General features: G+C 44.0%; 1 protein-coding gene across 4 annotated transcripts in view; it reads left to right on the top strand.

The window, feature by feature from the left end:
• Positions 1-4933: 4933 nt before the first annotated feature.
• Positions 4934-16150, top strand: part of PDS5B (PDS5 cohesin associated factor B) — a 115099-nt gene continuing 103882 nt past the window's right edge. For all 4 annotated transcript variants that reach the window (XM_055701974.1, XM_055701976.1, XM_055701975.1 and 1 more), the window contains exon 1: positions 4934-5067. The gene's annotated coding sequence lies outside the window, so the exon portion shown is untranslated. The remainder of the gene's footprint in view (positions 5068-16150) is intronic.

Here is a 16150-nt window from a genome sequence, read left to right on the forward strand (position 1 = left end):
TCACACATGCAAATGCCTTAGGGTTACTGTGGTGAGGAAGGAGACACAGTGAAAAATATTTAGTGAATCTTCTGGTGGTGAGTTACCTTGACAGTTGTTCCTACTTCTATCTGCATGGAAAGACCAACACTATAAAAGATCACTGGGCCCATGGGTAAACACAATGTCTTGGCAAAGCACCAGCACGGTTTCTCTGAAGGGAGATACTGAGATGGTCACAGGCTTCCAGCAGGTTTGTGAGTCAGGAAGTATGTGGACAAAGACAAAACAGGGAACATACTTGTATTTTCTAAAAGCATTTGTGCAGGTTCCTCACCAAAATGTGTTAAACAAAGTTACCATGGAATTGGAGTAAATGTCCTATTATGAGTTGGAAATCTGAAGGATGGAAACAGAGAGTACAGTTTGATGTTTACTTTCCAGGGTGGAGAAAAGTGAGCAATGCTGTCCTCCAGAAATGCTTGGGTTTACTGATGTTGTTTTAGACAACCATCTTTTATCTTCTTCAATGACCCAGAAAAGGGGGTGTACACTGAATTATGCTTGGATAGTGTTAAACTCCTTAGGGCAGTCACATGCTGTGCTTGTGGAAAGAACTCCAGAATGCCTCACAAAAGTGAATGGGTAAAAAGATAGCAGATAGGCTTTGAAGTAGATCAGTGTAAGGTAAAGCACAGCATTACCTTTCAGGCCTGGAAGTGTAAATACACAAAGTCTTGAAGTCACTGTTGCCAGCTCTGAAATCTTTGGCTCAAACTGCAGCAGCAACCAAAAAAATGCACTGAACAACAGAGATGTAAGGCATCATCAGGAAGAGTACTGAGAGCAAGACAGGAGGCAATTTGCTGCTCTGTGGGAAGTCTCAATGTACTCCTATCTTAAGTACAGCATGCAGCTCTGGTCTGCAAGGACACAACAAATTTTAAAAAGTGTTGAGAAAGATAACTAAAATGATCCAAGGGGAGAGACTGGCAGTCTGACAAAGTAGGGACTGAAAGGGTTTGGATTCTGATTGTGAGAAGACATGGATGAGAGGCACATGATCAAATTTTACTAATCAGTAAGGCCCTGTTTAAGATGAATGCAGAAATAATGTTCTTGACACAATGGGTAGTGGGCTTCTGTTATCTGCCACTGAAGTGGTCTAGAAAATACAGTGTCAGCAGGTTCAAGAAAGGATTAGATAAGTTAGTGGACAACAGGTCCATAAATTGATTCTAAAGGGACTAGACAGGTGTGTACCATCCATATACAAACCAGACATGTTGTATCCCTATCATATACAGCAGCTGTAGATGCTGGGAGCGTACAGTGAACAACACAAAGTAAACATGTCTCCCTAAATAGTATCTCTCTTTTGCTATTCTTGTTTTGTATGGAGGAATCCTATATTGGAAGAAGGATTTGCTGGAGCCAAGAAGATGCTCAATATGAGTTATGCATCTTGCTCAACTTTATTAGTTTCTAACACTACTTATATAGAGCTGATACACATGCATATTCGTAAAGCAGAAATATAATTGGCTAGTAGTCTCTAAACACGCGCGGTTCTCACACCCCTAATTATCATGACTAAAATAAGCATTCTATCCATGTAGCTAATTGTGTTGCTGTGCTTCAGCCTTGTAGTTTGTTACTCCCTATATTCCCATACCGGTCCCTATCTTTCTTGGCCCTGCACCTGCTTTCCCAGCAGCTGTAGCTTGTTACAGCCACGGCCTGTTGGCACAACATAATTACTTGGTCTCAGGATTCAAGAATAGCTCAAGGCTACCTTTCTTGTTAACTTCAGCACAGCAACCTCAGTACAGTTCTGATTACAGGCCTATTCTAATACCAGGCCTGGATTGTGCAGATCTTCAGCGATTCTAAGGCCATGCTTCTGCAGCCATTCTTCTACAATCCTACTACCTCAAAGTTTGCATTTAAGTTCCCTGCATTTGGGAAAACTGCAGGAAACAGCTGGAAATGCAAGGTGTGGGTCTCTGGGAAAACTATGTTGCTGATGGTGGTGCCGCTGCTGGTTACAAAATACAGGGCTAGACAGACTTTTGGTCTGACTAAGAAGGACATTTTCATTGTTGAGAAGATTCTGTGTATTTCTGAGTACAAAGCTTCCCTTGTCACTGTAGTCTGCTATTTTCACACATTCTTTTTTACAGAGAGAAAGCTGTGAGAAGAGTACTGCTGTGTAGGATGTTCTTGGACTGGGATGTTCATCATTGTTGCTTGAACACTAAGAGGTGAACAGTGCCTTCAACACACATTCTGTGTGAAAGATCTGATTTTTGAAGGTCTGTGGCACTGGCTTTCTCTGTATGTCATACTGTAAACAAAACATTTATTTTGTGCAAATATTTTTAATCTTTCTGAAGTATGCAGCTCCTGTAAGTAACATAGATTAGTCCTTACTTTTGCCTGTGCTTTGAGAAAGTGGCAAATCTAGTCTAGTAAAAAGGAGTCTGCTTAAAGTTACCGGTGCCCTGTGAGATGTGGCATTTCATGTGGGAGAGCCCGAGCCTGCCCCGGGGACCGTACCCAGCGCTGACTCAGACTGCTGGGCACAGCTCTGCGCTTTTAGGACTGCATCGAAGAGGGACCGGCTACTTGCTGCTCCCTGCTGCAGGCAGAGTACTGGTTCCTAAGTCTTTCCAAATTATTTTCGGAGCGAGCTCCCGCGCAACACACCTAGCTGAGCCACCACACGACCGTGTAAGGAGGTCTGAGGCGGCCGGCCAGTCAGTCGCGACACTCCGCCAGCGCCGAGGAGCGGCAGCTCCATGCTGCCTCCTGCCGCCCACGGTCAGCGGGCCTCGGCCTCGGCTTGGCGGCGCCTCCTCACGGCGCGGCCGCCCTACGGCCGCCACCAAAGGCCGCCGGTGCGCCGCAGGCCGCTGTCCACCGGCCTCCCTGGGCGGGAACGGGCCGCGGCCCGGCGGGTGACGGCGAGCGGCCCGGCCGGCGGGCGGAGCGGTGTCGGACGGGCTCCCTCCGCAGGGCCGCCCGCGCTACTGCGGCGGGGCGGCGGCAGCCGAGCGCCCCTGGCGTTCCGCGGCGCCTGCAGCCAGCGCGGCGCGGCGGGGTGCCGCGCTTCGGCGGCGGCGAAACCCAGAGCGGGGCGGAGGAGGGAGAAGAATTACCTCCGAAACGTCGATTTCTGAAACGCTGAAGAGCCTCGGTGCAGGCACGAAACGAAGGGCAGAGCGTAACCGGGGGGAGGCCTCCGCTGCACGGCACCTCGCCCTGCTTCTGGAAGCGTTCAGGGCTCCAGGCGTCCCGACCGGAGCTGAAAGCGTTAACGTGCTGCTTTATCTGCTCCGGCACTTAGACGGAGCGAAAGACTTGCATATGAAGCACTTCAGCACTCTAGTTACTTTCACAGTTACACACCTGGCGTGGCAATTTCAGTGGCTGTAGGAAGGTTCTGACTTTTCCAGCGGTCTCTAAGTCTCACCGCACAGGCGTGCGAGCGCTCCGCAGGAGGCAGGTGTGTTCCCCAGCCTAAAATTTTGTCTCTCGCTGAGCCCAGGTAGATGGCAGTGGGGGAATGGAGGGGAAATTGTTCAAGCTGCATCAAAAAAATTATAACCCGGACTGCAAGTGTGGGATCCTTCTTAATAAGAAGTAATACAAAACTGTCAGGCAAAGTATTCCACTCTCTTCTGCCTGTGCGGCAGTACTTTTGTTTTCAGGAAGAGCGGGACAAACATAATTCACCCAGAAGTGTGAACAAGGGGAGTTTGGGGGCTTGAAAAGTGAGTTCTATGTAGTAGTTCTGGCGGTTCATCCTGGCAGGACTGATGTCGCCTTTAGTAGAAGACGGGGCTATTTAATTTAGTTTAGAACCCGAATGAAAATAAGGCAAAGGTGGTTTACAGTGTGTTTAGCAAGTTCAGAAGCCGTGAGGGAACTTGCTTAAGGATTTTAGATACTAGTTACAGTGTCTTGGCTAACATGCTGGTTAAGTATGTTTCTCACACTGGACAAAGCCCTGAGTATATTTCAACAGACCCACCGAGGATGATTTATGTTTTCAAAATCATAATGCTCTAAACACTTCCATGTTCTCCTGATGTGTCATTCATAAATGTAGCATTTTATCTGTGGCGGTGAGAAGATATTACATCACTTTTCTGTTTGCATTTTCCTGTGCGGGCGGCCCTGAAACTCTTGCAGTTACTGAAGCAAAACCAAGGGGTGTGATGAGCGATTTCTGCTGGGTTTTCTGCTCTTTCTCCGCAGTTAAGCAACTTAATTCCTTACCGTTTTACAGTAATCCCCTAGTAATTCGCATTGTTTGAGGGAAAGACTTATTTCACTGATTCACGCAGTGCACATCAGCAGGTAACCGGCCGCAGTTCATCCTCCAGCCGCCCCGCCGGCCCTCTCTCGGTCCGGGCCGTCGCTTTATCTCCTGTTCACGGTCTCTGATTCTGTGAGTGCTGCAGCTTGGCGGCCGGGACTGCTGAAGTAAGGTGCTCGGCCAGCCGGGAAACCGCGCCGCCGCGTTCCCAGACCTCGTTCCTCGCTTTTGGCAAGGCTCCGCACGGCCCGGCGCGGCTGCCGGTGGTCTGCCCGCGGAGGCAGGCTCCGTCGTGGGCTTCCCCGGCTGGAGGGCGAGGGCTGGACTGGGCCTCGGGGCGCGAACACGCGTGGGGAGGGGTCGTGGCTTTTAACATCCCACCTCTCCCCCGGGCTTCGCCGCCTGGCAGCGGTGCTCCGCGGCTGCCGGCGGCGGCGGCGCGGCGGGCCGGGGCGCGCTGGCCGTGGGGCCCTGCGACCGGTGGCTCCGGCCGGTGCCCGCGCCGTGGCGGCGGCGGGGGGCCGGCAGGGGGCGCTGCTGCCCCGCTCTGGCCCCGCTCGCTTCCCTCGGCGGTTCCATTGGAGCAGCCGGAGACAAGTTGGCGCCATTTTGAAGCCGACAGGGGGACCGGGGCGAGCTGCGGAAGGGGAGGGGGTTAGAGGCGATTGGCTGCGGCTACGGCGGCAGCTCCTCTCCGAGCCCGGAGCAGCGGCAGCGCGGAGCGGACCCGCCTGGGACCAGCGAGGAGAAGCGGCTGCGGCGGGGTAAGGAGCCCGGCGCCTCGGCCACGGTTACCCGCACCGCGTACTCGCTCCATTTTCCTTTCGCTGTGGCGGGGGCGGGGGGCGCCCGCTCGGACCGAGCTCCGCGGCTAGCGCTCGAGGAGGAGCAGGAGGGGGGGCGAGACCTCCCCTTGGCCCGTGGCGGAGCCCCCCCTTCCCATCCCCCTCGCCCCTTAACGGGGCTGCTCCCCTCCCCCTTTCCTGTGGCCGGCGTCACAAATTAAATTTGCCGCCCCCCTTTTCCCTTCCCCCCCCCCCCCCCCCCCCCCCCGCACTCCCCCGCACCCCGGGCGCGGCGGGGCCCCGCGAGGGGGTGACCTTGGCTGGGTGCGCGCTGCCCCGGGGCCTGGGGGTCTCCCCCTCCCCCCCCAGGTGGCCCGGCGGGTGGTGTCGCGCGCTCCGCGCCGGTGGCTCCGGGCGGCGGGGGCGGGGGGGAGGGAAGGAGGGAGGGAGGGAGGGAGGAGGCTGCTCGCCCGTTGTGGTGAGTGATCGCGGCTCCCTCGGGTGTCCCCTCCCTGCCCCTTGCAGCCGGCCTAGTCCCCGCTCGGGCTGCGCCGGGGCTCCCGCCGCCTCGCGCGGCTGCCCGGGCTCGGCGAGGGGACACCCCCCGCCACCCCCACCTCCCCTCGCCGCCCGCTTCGGTTTTTCCGCCCTGCACTTCGCAGCGATCGTCAGCCGGGAGGAGCTGGCGGCCGTTAAGGACCTCGGTTTGGTGGGTCCCTACTTCTGCGAGCCCGTTTCTTTCATGCTGCCCCCCCACCCCCCGCTTTCTTTTTCCTTCCCACTTTGTATCAGGCTCTGTTAGAAAGCGCTCGGGAAGGAAGGGGGGCGGGGGTGGGGGGGTTTGCCGCCGCCTGGTAGGTGGAAAACTATGAATTTTACATCTGAATTGCCAGATGGGGAATGGTTAATTTATAGGTTATGTATTGTTTACGTTGAGAGCCTCTGGTCAGGATTCTAGGTCTGTAACTTCATCCTGCTGCAAATAAATCACTATCTATTCTTCAAAACAAATCAACAATTAATGATGGTGAACAATCCTGGAAAAATTAAACGGCAGCAGAGCAGCTCCTAGGGAGCTGGATTTTGCCGTGCAAGCCGCCTTCTGACTTCGGTGCTTGCCTCCTGTGCCGCTGCTTGCTGAGGGCTGTGATAATTTTGTGAGCCGTTCTGTTCTCCCGTTTAACACAACTGCTGAAGTATTCTCGTGTCTGTCTTTGTTTTGTGCTTGCTGGGTAGGTGCTGTGGCTGTAGTTGATTTCTCTTTGCTGGGGATGGAATGGAAGGGAGCATTGAAAATTTGAGTGGCTTTATAGTTGAAAGCGGGTGTCAAATCACATTTTGGGATGGAGATGAGATGACGTGCATTCCTTCGGGTTTTCGCCTTCCAAACTAGTGGAATCGTTCAGTTTTCAGATGATAGAAATTTTGCTTGGTATGTCTCGTATGCAATACAGATACGCTCTAAATATTATATATACTTATGTCAAGAGATACATTCAGCTATTTTGCATCTTTTTGAGGTATGCTATGCGCAGACCACCCTAAAAGAAAACTGATAGTGACAGACAATCAGGTAAGGTAGTTTAACGGAGGTGTGTGTATCACGTTCATCACAGGCATTTGAAAGTGTGCACTGGAGATGAACTGGAGCGCTGGAGAAAGTAGTGCAGTACTTCAGTACTCGCATGACATCTTGTGTCTGTGTTTGAAGCAAGGTTGTACTTGTATTACTGTGAGGTGGGGGTGTGTGGCGTGGTTTTGTGTGTGGTGTTTTGTTTGTTTGGGATTTTTTAATACAGTTCTTACACAGTAGTGTTGGTTGTGTGTCTCTTGCATTCCTATTGCTAGTTGCTATATGGATTGGATAAACTGTAGTTCAGCTTTTGATGAAACAGCTAAATAAATCAAATTAAAATGGAAAATCATATGTGTGTAACACTTGTATGTTCTTTTTTACCCTTGTGTGCCATATAAATATTGGGTTTAGGCTGTATCTCTCAAGCTTACTTAGGGACTTAAATTGAGCAAGTCAGCGAAGTTCATTATTAAGCTGTAATTAAAAATATAAAATCTAACAGTCATTGTTAGCATTTGGAAAAGCATAGTAATGAAATATGGGCATGACCTCAGGCGTTATCCATTTTTGGCTCTAGAACAGGAGGCTTGGTTACGTCCTGTAGATCAAAAGAGATGCATTTTCTTTTGGGATATGTTGCTGTCTACCAGGCTCTCAGGTTATGCATTTTTCCCCTCTGTCTCTTTCTTCAGTCACACAGTTTATATTCATACAGAAGAGCAAGAGATTGTATGGGCTATGTGTAGAAGCCTTTTAGTAAGGGATTTTCATTTAAAGATCTTCGGAGTAAATGTGTTTTCTTCTAGCCTGACTTTGGAAGAGGTAATAAAGGCTACTTGTTGCACAAGGAGAATTTTCATGGGAGCAATGAATAAGAAGATGTGAAGCTGAACAGTAATAGCATGCAAAGTAGGAAACGGAGGAAAATGTGATACTACAACTCATTGTTTTTCTCTACCGTTTTCATTCTAATATCCCTTTCTCTTAATATTTCTTAGTCCAAATACATACCTTTCTCTTTCTTGACACAGTCTTCCTCCCTGCCTTCTGACAAGTTTCTTTATTAGACCCTAAAAGTACTTCTTGTGTGTCGTACACTATCTTGCCACTTGTCAGTACCATACTCCCTTTAACAAGCTTCTAAAGTAACAGTGTGTTTGCTATTAGCACATAATGTCAATACTGCAACCTGAAATAATCTTTGGAAAGACCGAGAGAGTATTGGAGGCTTTCAGTTTTGAAATTGTTTGGTAAGGGAAAGCAGAGATTTATTTTTTTTTTAAAGGATGGGTTAGTGTGATGATCTTTGGTGGTGAAGTGTTATGTTGATTTACCAAATCTGTAGACCTTCTGGAGTATTTGAATAGCATTGACAGATCTTGGAAGGAATCATGCGCAGGCTTTAAGAACTGCAAAATATATGCTGTAAAAAACCCCACCAATCTTCTCCTTGCCCTCAGAGGTTGAACATCTAAAAGTTAAGACTGTGCAGATATGTAAATGATATGCCTATTGCTTTTCCATTGGTGACATCTTCAGTTGAATGTGGTCTTGCAGAAAACTTGATATTTCTGCTTAGTTTTGATACTTAAGTAAAATATATCAAAAGTGAACTGTATAAATGAAAATGAATTTCAGCAAGTTAGTGGTTTATTTCAAAATCTCTTGGAAACATTTTGGATTCTACAATAAAAAATTAATATGCATATTTACTGTAACACATCAAACTTGAAACAATTCCATGAAATACAATTAATATTTTAACTTCATTTTTAAGAATAAAAATGTTAATGCTGCCATTCTTTTTAAAAGTTATTACTGTCTGTTTCTGCATATACTGGTTTTCAACCTCTTCTAAAGTGTGAAGAAGTCTTTGAAATGGGTTCCAAGGATTAAGACCTCCATTACTTTGTCTCCATCTATGGAATTTACTTTTACACATCCCACCCTAAGCAGTGGAAAAACATTCTGCATCACTCTTCTTCTTTTATATTGCCCGGTCTTCAGCTCTGTTGTAGCAGCTCATGACAACTTTGGTATTAATACGTTTCAAGAAGTAATAATAAAAACCCAGAAAGCACGATACTTCATCAAGAGCAGATGGGCATGTTTGTACTAATCATCTTGTGTCTGTCACCATTTATATGGTAGTACCGTAACCAGGGATCAGGACCCCATCTGGGATTTTCTAATTTAGACCCTGTTCTTTAAAGATCGATTCCAGACAATACTAACTGTGTGTACTTTTTCTCTGACTTAATTAGAAATCCTGGTGGATGCTTCTGCTGCTGGAATGAGACACTTCACTTGCACGCTCTTTAATGGGCAAAAAAGACATGAAGTTAGCAGTCAAAAATGTTATTGTCTTAATTGCTTCCATTGTGTGGTCACCTAAACTACATTTTGTATCTCTTTTAAAGAGGACTAGATTCAGCTAAAACTTAATCACTTAGAAAGTAACTGTTGAGTGAGGTTTTCCACCTTTTGTGTAAATATATGCATTAGTTGTCTGCAGCTATCAAAGCAGCCTCTGGTTCTCTGTGAGACACCTGCAGTGTATCAGCATTGTAGCTCAATTCAGCATCAAGAAAGGAGGGGAGGAGAAAAAATGAAGATTTTTTTTTTTTCATAGTTATCCACACTGAGTACGTTCATGAGGAAATCTTAAAAAAAATTACATCAAAACTTTATGTAATCTTTGGGCCATCTTGAGTTTGACTGTTCACTTTGCTGCTTTGTTACTTGGATACAGAGTTTCGATGAAGACAGTAAGATTTCCAGGACATCTTTGTTTGGCATTGCAAATGTTAGATTTCTGCTTTTAACAAAAAAGAGCTGAGATGAGTTGTCAGTTATGAGAATTGAGCAGAAGATACTTCATGGAAACTTCTTACTGTATTTAGGGATTCCCCTCCAGCATTTACCTACTTAAAAAACTTGATACTTTTCTTGGGGAAGATCTACAGAGGTGCTAGGCAGCTTGCCATTACGTGTGATACTGTCTCGGATAATTATTTTGTTATTTGACAGTTCAGTATGAAGCATTGTATGTTGTTCATTATGACTTCCTGTACATAGAAACAAAGTGTGTGGAAGAGACTGAAGCTTTTTGTGCCATCAAGTTGTGAAAGCTTTTGTGTGGGACAATGTCTATGGACACTGTGTGCCACCCAGTGCTTTTCAGAGGTTTAAGAGAGGTAGATCGTGCATGCTTAATGCATGGCATATAATAAAGTTTACGTTGGGTTTTCTTCCTTTGAAAGTGTGAACTAGTCAGAATAAGGCTATAACATTTTGTGTTCCTGTTCTTTTCAAAATAGAAGAAAGTATAGATAAGCTCAATGATAAAGTCTTCAGATTTGTGAGGGAGTTTTGCAGAGGGATAGCAAGTAGGAGACACATTTTTCTTCCATTTGCCCGGCTTAGATTATGCAGTCTGTAGTTCTTGGAAGCGTTTCTGCAGCTGAGGGAATTAAGAACAGTTTTTCATGCATGTACAATTTTCGGGAGGAAATAGTCTGCGCTTGACTTGAGGTAGTGTAACTTGGGCAAGACTTTCAAAATGCTTCAAATGTTGCCTATGGTAAGCTCTCCATTAGGTTCGTACAGTGTTATATATGAGCATGTTTAGAGATACTTTTTATTTTTTAATGGGTCATTGCCCCCTTAATCTTCTCTATTACATACAAAAATGCCTTAAACCAATATTCAAATAAAAATTTCTTTGTAAAAATAGGAAACAGTTTTAATTCATTTCTGACCTCTTAAGTACATGTCATGGTGGTATTTAGTTACAATTTATATATAATTTTTTCAACTTGCTGTATTTAGGAATTGGAGCTGTGTATCAAAGTTGGCTGATGTATTTTCCAAAAGCTGGAAAATGTGAAATGAATTGACTGGGGACTGTGGGAAGGGAAAGCATATCTAGTGGTTTGGGTGATTGAATGTCACTTTGGAATACTGGAATTCTTTCTTTCTATCAGTTTCTTGTGGTCCCAGATAAGTCTGTTTAAACCAAACTCCCCACAAGAGCTTATTAGTAGAACATTGATTTCCTGGGAGACAGTTTCTAGACCCTGACTACTTCTGCATGGCTCAACAGAAGCTTTAGTTTTGGACAGTGCTGAATAACATGGTGTACTTTAAAGTTGTGCCCTAAATTTCTCTAACAGTGCAGGCAAAATTGGTGGATAGTTCTTAAATTTTAGCCTGTAACTTGGGTTACTCGTCTATAAAATGGGAAGGATACCCATATTTATAAAAAAAATTAGTGTAAGTGTTGTGAAAACAAGTTAATTATTATGGCATGCTAACGTATTACAGTGGTGAGTCCTGTACAGAAGACCAGTAGGGGATTAAGTCTCTCTGGAGCATGGTTGAAATAGGATGTAATAAGGGACACACGTGAAATTACAAGGGGAAAAGTTGAGTAGCTTTGCTTTGAATGAGAGAATTTCTGTGGTGTGGAAGAAGTTAGTGAAGGGTCAGGTAAATCAGCTCCTTTTGTGTGTATTCTCTTTAATGTTGTATAAGAGACATTAAGAGTTAGCAAACATGAGAATTAAGAACTGATTTTGCAACTATTTCCATGCTTTGCTGTTCCTTTTTAAGCAAACTTAGTAAACAAATTCACTGTATGGATGTGCTCCTGCGAGTCATTAGGTTGTAACTTTTAGCTACGTGTAGCTACTACTAATTAAATGGATGGAATGGTATTAGTAGCAGTATGTTTTTTCTCTTTTAACCAGAGGTATGAGAGTGTTTCAGTGGATGCTTGCAAGTGCTTGTTGTTGGTAGAAAAGCAATGTAATGTATGATGATTGCATGTGGTACTGCAGGCCCTGGGAAGGACTGACTTCTGCTGGATGTGCATTCCCCTCCTGCAGCAGATTTTTCTGCTCTGGTCCTTCTGTCTAGTTTGTCCTCATACCTCTTCAGGCTTCTGTTTTCAATGCTTTGTTGTCCAAGTAAATCCTACTTGCTTTCTCACCTTGTTCAACACTTAAACGTCCAGCCTTGAGGTTCCTAAACTGTGGTGTATGGAGTTTGGGGGTTTTTTTGTTTGGTTGGTTGGTTTTGTTTTTTTTTTTTTGTTTGGTTTTTGTTTGTTTTTTTTTTAACCCACATCCCCCCCCCCCTTAAATTTGTGTTTTGGTTGAATGCATTTCCCATAACCCCTAAATCCATAAAGCCCTAAATTTGTCTGATGTAGCTGCTTGTTCCCTGCAGCAGAGTTGGTAGAAGTCAGTGTGTGCATACCTCCGTTGTTTCCATGCTAAACTGAGCTTTCTGTCTTAAAGACTTAAGACGGACTGCACTTGAACTGAGAATGTGTTTGAGGTGTGGACAATTCCGGCTTTTTCTGCCAAAGAAACAGCAACATCTGGTTGTGAGCAGACAGGTGGATTAGTGATGGATTCAGTTGTCAACAGGAATTACTAGAGGCGTTTGTTAGTCTGGTTTGGCTATGTTAACCTTCTAACTTCAGGGGAATCAGGAGAGAGCAACCCATAATGTGCACGTGAACAGTTCTTGTGCAGTGGTGGAAACTCTCCGAATTATTTTATTATGATTGCATGCCTACAGTCATAGTGCAAGCAGCTATGTTTCTTCATTAATACTTCAAAGTTTACTCCTTTCAATTGGAAAACCCATCCTTTTAACAATGAGTAAAGATTAGTTTCTATTGAGTTTTTGTTTACAGTTATCTGCTATAGGTGTTACTTGTGTCCTAAATGTTTCTATTTATGGAACATAATCCAGAGGAGATTGTGTAGGGGTTTTGTTGGTGTTTTTTGTTTTGTTTTGTTTGTGTGTTTTTGGGGTTTTTTTTTTTTGGTATGTTAATGATGATGTACTTTTAATTTCTTTACTGGGTAGATTTTTGTCCTCCTTGGGGGGTGGGGTGGTCTTGTGGTATTACAAGGAAGCAATCCAGCCTGGTAAAATGAGGTGTGTGTCGTTACTATGTATCGGCACAGATCTGAGCCTGAGCAAAAGTACAACCTACACACTAGTGCACACAATGAATTTGGCTGTCACTGTGCAGTGGTATGTCATGGAATTTCTCAAGTTGGAAGGGACTCATAAGGATCATCGAGTCCAACTCCCTGCTCCCCACAGAACTACCTAAAACTAAACCGTATGACTAAGAGTGTGGTCCAGGTTACCGGGTGTGGTGCTGTGATCGCCTGGGGAGCCTGTTCCAGTGATCTAACATCCTCTCGGTGAAGAACCTTTTCCTAATGTTTGATCTAAACTTCCCCTAGTGCATCTTCATTCCATCTCCTTGTGGAGATATCATTCCTAACACAAATGATAAGCTGCAACTGAAGGGTAACTAAATATTAAACATGAATTTCAAAAGAGAAAGCAGACCAAAGAGTTTGAAAATTTAGTACGGGGAAGGTTAGTGTAGCTTAATAGTACATACACTCCTGTTTGTACCTATGCCAGGATTAAAATGCGTTAATGTGTGTAACTTTCTGAAAGAAGTGTGCAAAGAAGATAGAGCTAGGTTCCCTTCACTAGGCCCAGTGACAGGGCCAGAGGCAGTGGGCACAAACTGAATCACAGGAGGTTCCCTCTGGACACCATGCGACACATTTTCACTGTGATGATGACCAAGCAAGCACTGGTACAGGTTGCTCTGGGAGGCTGTGGAGTCTCTATGTATGGAGATGCTCAAAAGCCATCTGGATATAGTCCTCAGCAACCAGCTTTAGGTGATCCTTCTTGAGAAAGGGGGTTCGACCAGTTTGACCTCCAGAGGTCCTTCCAGTCTCAGCCATTCTGTGAAAGCATAATCCACTGGGCTAAACAATTATAAGGGAAGAATAACTGTATTAGAAGTTACAGGAGTGAACAGGTTATTGGCAGAGTTTACATGTCGGTCAAGCATAGAGATAAATGTCAAGGGTAAGTTAAGACTTTGCAGATAGAAGCATCAAAAGAATTTTCAGCTTCAACTTTTTTAAGTGATCTTATTTTTAGGCTCATGTATGATAGCAGATGACTAGACTTTGTCACTTGAAGTTTCTTCTAGTCCTGTGGTCTTAAAAAACTAATGCACTTAGCTCACCTAGTTGCGGTAAGTCTTCATCTAATTTGTGCTTTGTAATTACAGTTATGGGTTCTTCCTCTGTCTTCAGGGACACAATTATTTTTTCAGTCTATGGTTTTCTGTCACTTAGAGTTTTGTGAAAAGCAAATAAAAATGTTCTGCTTAGCTAGGGGAAAAAAAAGCCAAACTGATACAAATAGAAGTTGTCTACCCAGATGGCTTGTAAAACACCCAGTTGAATGTGATTTTGGTACTAAGATTTCTGTATGCAATCCTAATATAAATGTTTGTTTCTAATTCATATTGATTAGGAGTGGGTGTTGTGTTGATTAGCACAGCATCTGACTTTGTAGTGCAATACCCATTCTTTCTTTTAGGTCATAGGATTCAATCCATCCCACTAGTGTTTTTGTTGATCTTTAGTAATTCTGTATTGAATTATTTGTCATAGGGCGTGAGGCATTTAATTTTATGGTTTTTAATGTTACATGCAAAGTTAGGAGTGGAAGGGAGTTCTCATTTATTTATACAAATTCTGATTTGTTACTCAAGCAACGTTATATAGGTTGTCCATCTGTGAAATTTTACAAAATGTTGTTTTGCTTCTGTGGTAGCATGCTAGTATTCTTAATGTATGGGGTTTTTTTTTGTTTGGTTTTAATACTTAGAGAAAAAAAACCCCAAACCCTAACAGACTTTCATAGTAAGGCTCAAGAAGGCATTTTTTGCCAATTAAATGAAATAGTAAAATAATACCAAGTGTTGTTTCCTCGGCAATACAGTGATTAAACTTGATCTGTATGTAGTGTCTGTCTGTAGTTGTCTTCTGCATTCTGTCATGTTCCCCTTATTTTCCCCATGGCTTCCATGCCACTCTTGTATGTTTTCTTTTCTCCCCTTGTGTATAAATACTACAGATGTTAGCCTTCTGAGGTTATGTAATGCAAGATAGCTGAGATTTTTTTGCTACTTTTGTTAGTTATGCTGTTTCGAAAATAGAGTTAATGTAAAGGAAAATAGCAATTCCTGCCTCCTTCCCCCAATTCTTTTCCAGCTTTTGGAGGATAGAAACAAATAATTCGTCCGTAACTGTAGCTTCCCTGCTAAAAGAAGGCTGTGTCAGAATTATGGCCATAGACTAGTGAATCTGTGAAGTTTGGGTGTCTAGGCTGGTTGTCAGTTCTCTTGTTTTAGAGTAGCAGTCTAAGAACTTTTTATCAGCGTTTCTGGTGATTATGGTAAGAGAAGTATTTTGTAGAGTGAAAGGTCTCCTTTTTCAAGTAACCACTCATGTAGCCTACAACAGCAAGATACTAATCTCTTGTATACTGATAAGAGTTCTGTTGTATTCTATTTTCATGTTTTGCTTCAGTTACCGACTGGAAAGTTGTTCCAAAACTTTAAAAAGTAGAAGTCTGCCTCTAGTAATTGGTTTTTTCTTCGTTGTCTGAGCTGTTTATCTTTGTGTTTTTGTCTTATGGTGGTTCATTTTCTTTGGGTGAGGTCTTCATTTACAGTGATTTCTGCCCCTCTTCCAGTTAACCTTCTGACTGTCTCTTCTTGTTGCCTCTGTAGATATGCTCTCCTGATGTAATAGAGTTTACGTGCTCTTTTTCTGTTTAAATTATCTCAATGATAGCTGCTGGTAGCTGTACATAGTATTCCAAGCTGGTTCTTGCCAGTACTTTAAAATCTGTGTTAGATGTTGAAATTTTGGTTTTGTGGGGTTTTGTTTGTTTTTTGAGGTACCCTCTCTAGAATGAGTGTTAGCACTAGTGTATATTCTTGTGATTTTCTGTGTCTGGACCTAGGTATAGGACTACCCTTCGGCCCCCAGTTTTTTCCTCTTGCAGTTAACTTTTTCAGACTTGTAGTATATGTTCTTGTTTGAGGGTTCAAATGCAGTCTGTATACATACAAATATTTCAGTTTCTCTAATCTTTTCTTTCAGTGTTTTACTGCATCCATCCCTGTATGATTTCCAATTTAATGCTTACATAATAAATGGATTTGCAGTGTAAGGAAAGAGCTTATTGTTTATCACACACTGATCAAACATAAATTGTCCCAGGGTAATATGATAATCTTATAAGTTACGTCTATCCCTGTATTTAAAATTCTTACTTTAGCATGCAAATATTCTTCTGAATTCTTCAAATATTATTGATATCAAACTAGTGCAGCTGTACTGGCAGTATTACTTTTTTGCTGTACATTATTAGTGACAGTGCTGCCTTTATTTTCTTGTACTACACTTTAATTTTTAAGTACCTTTTGAAAAGGTTTTTATACCACACTGGTTCATGAATTCTCAGATGGTGTCTGTGCAGTTCCTTTGATTTGAAAAGGTGAAGTTCCTAAGTGTAGACACAGTAACTTCTGAGTATACCTGTTACCAGTTGCCACAGGAATGGAGTTTT

Source organism: Falco cherrug, chromosome 2 (assembly GCF_023634085.1).
Source record: "Falco cherrug isolate bFalChe1 chromosome 2, bFalChe1.pri, whole genome shotgun sequence".
Lineage (NCBI taxonomy): Eukaryota > Metazoa > Chordata > Aves > Falconiformes > Falconidae > Falco > Falco cherrug.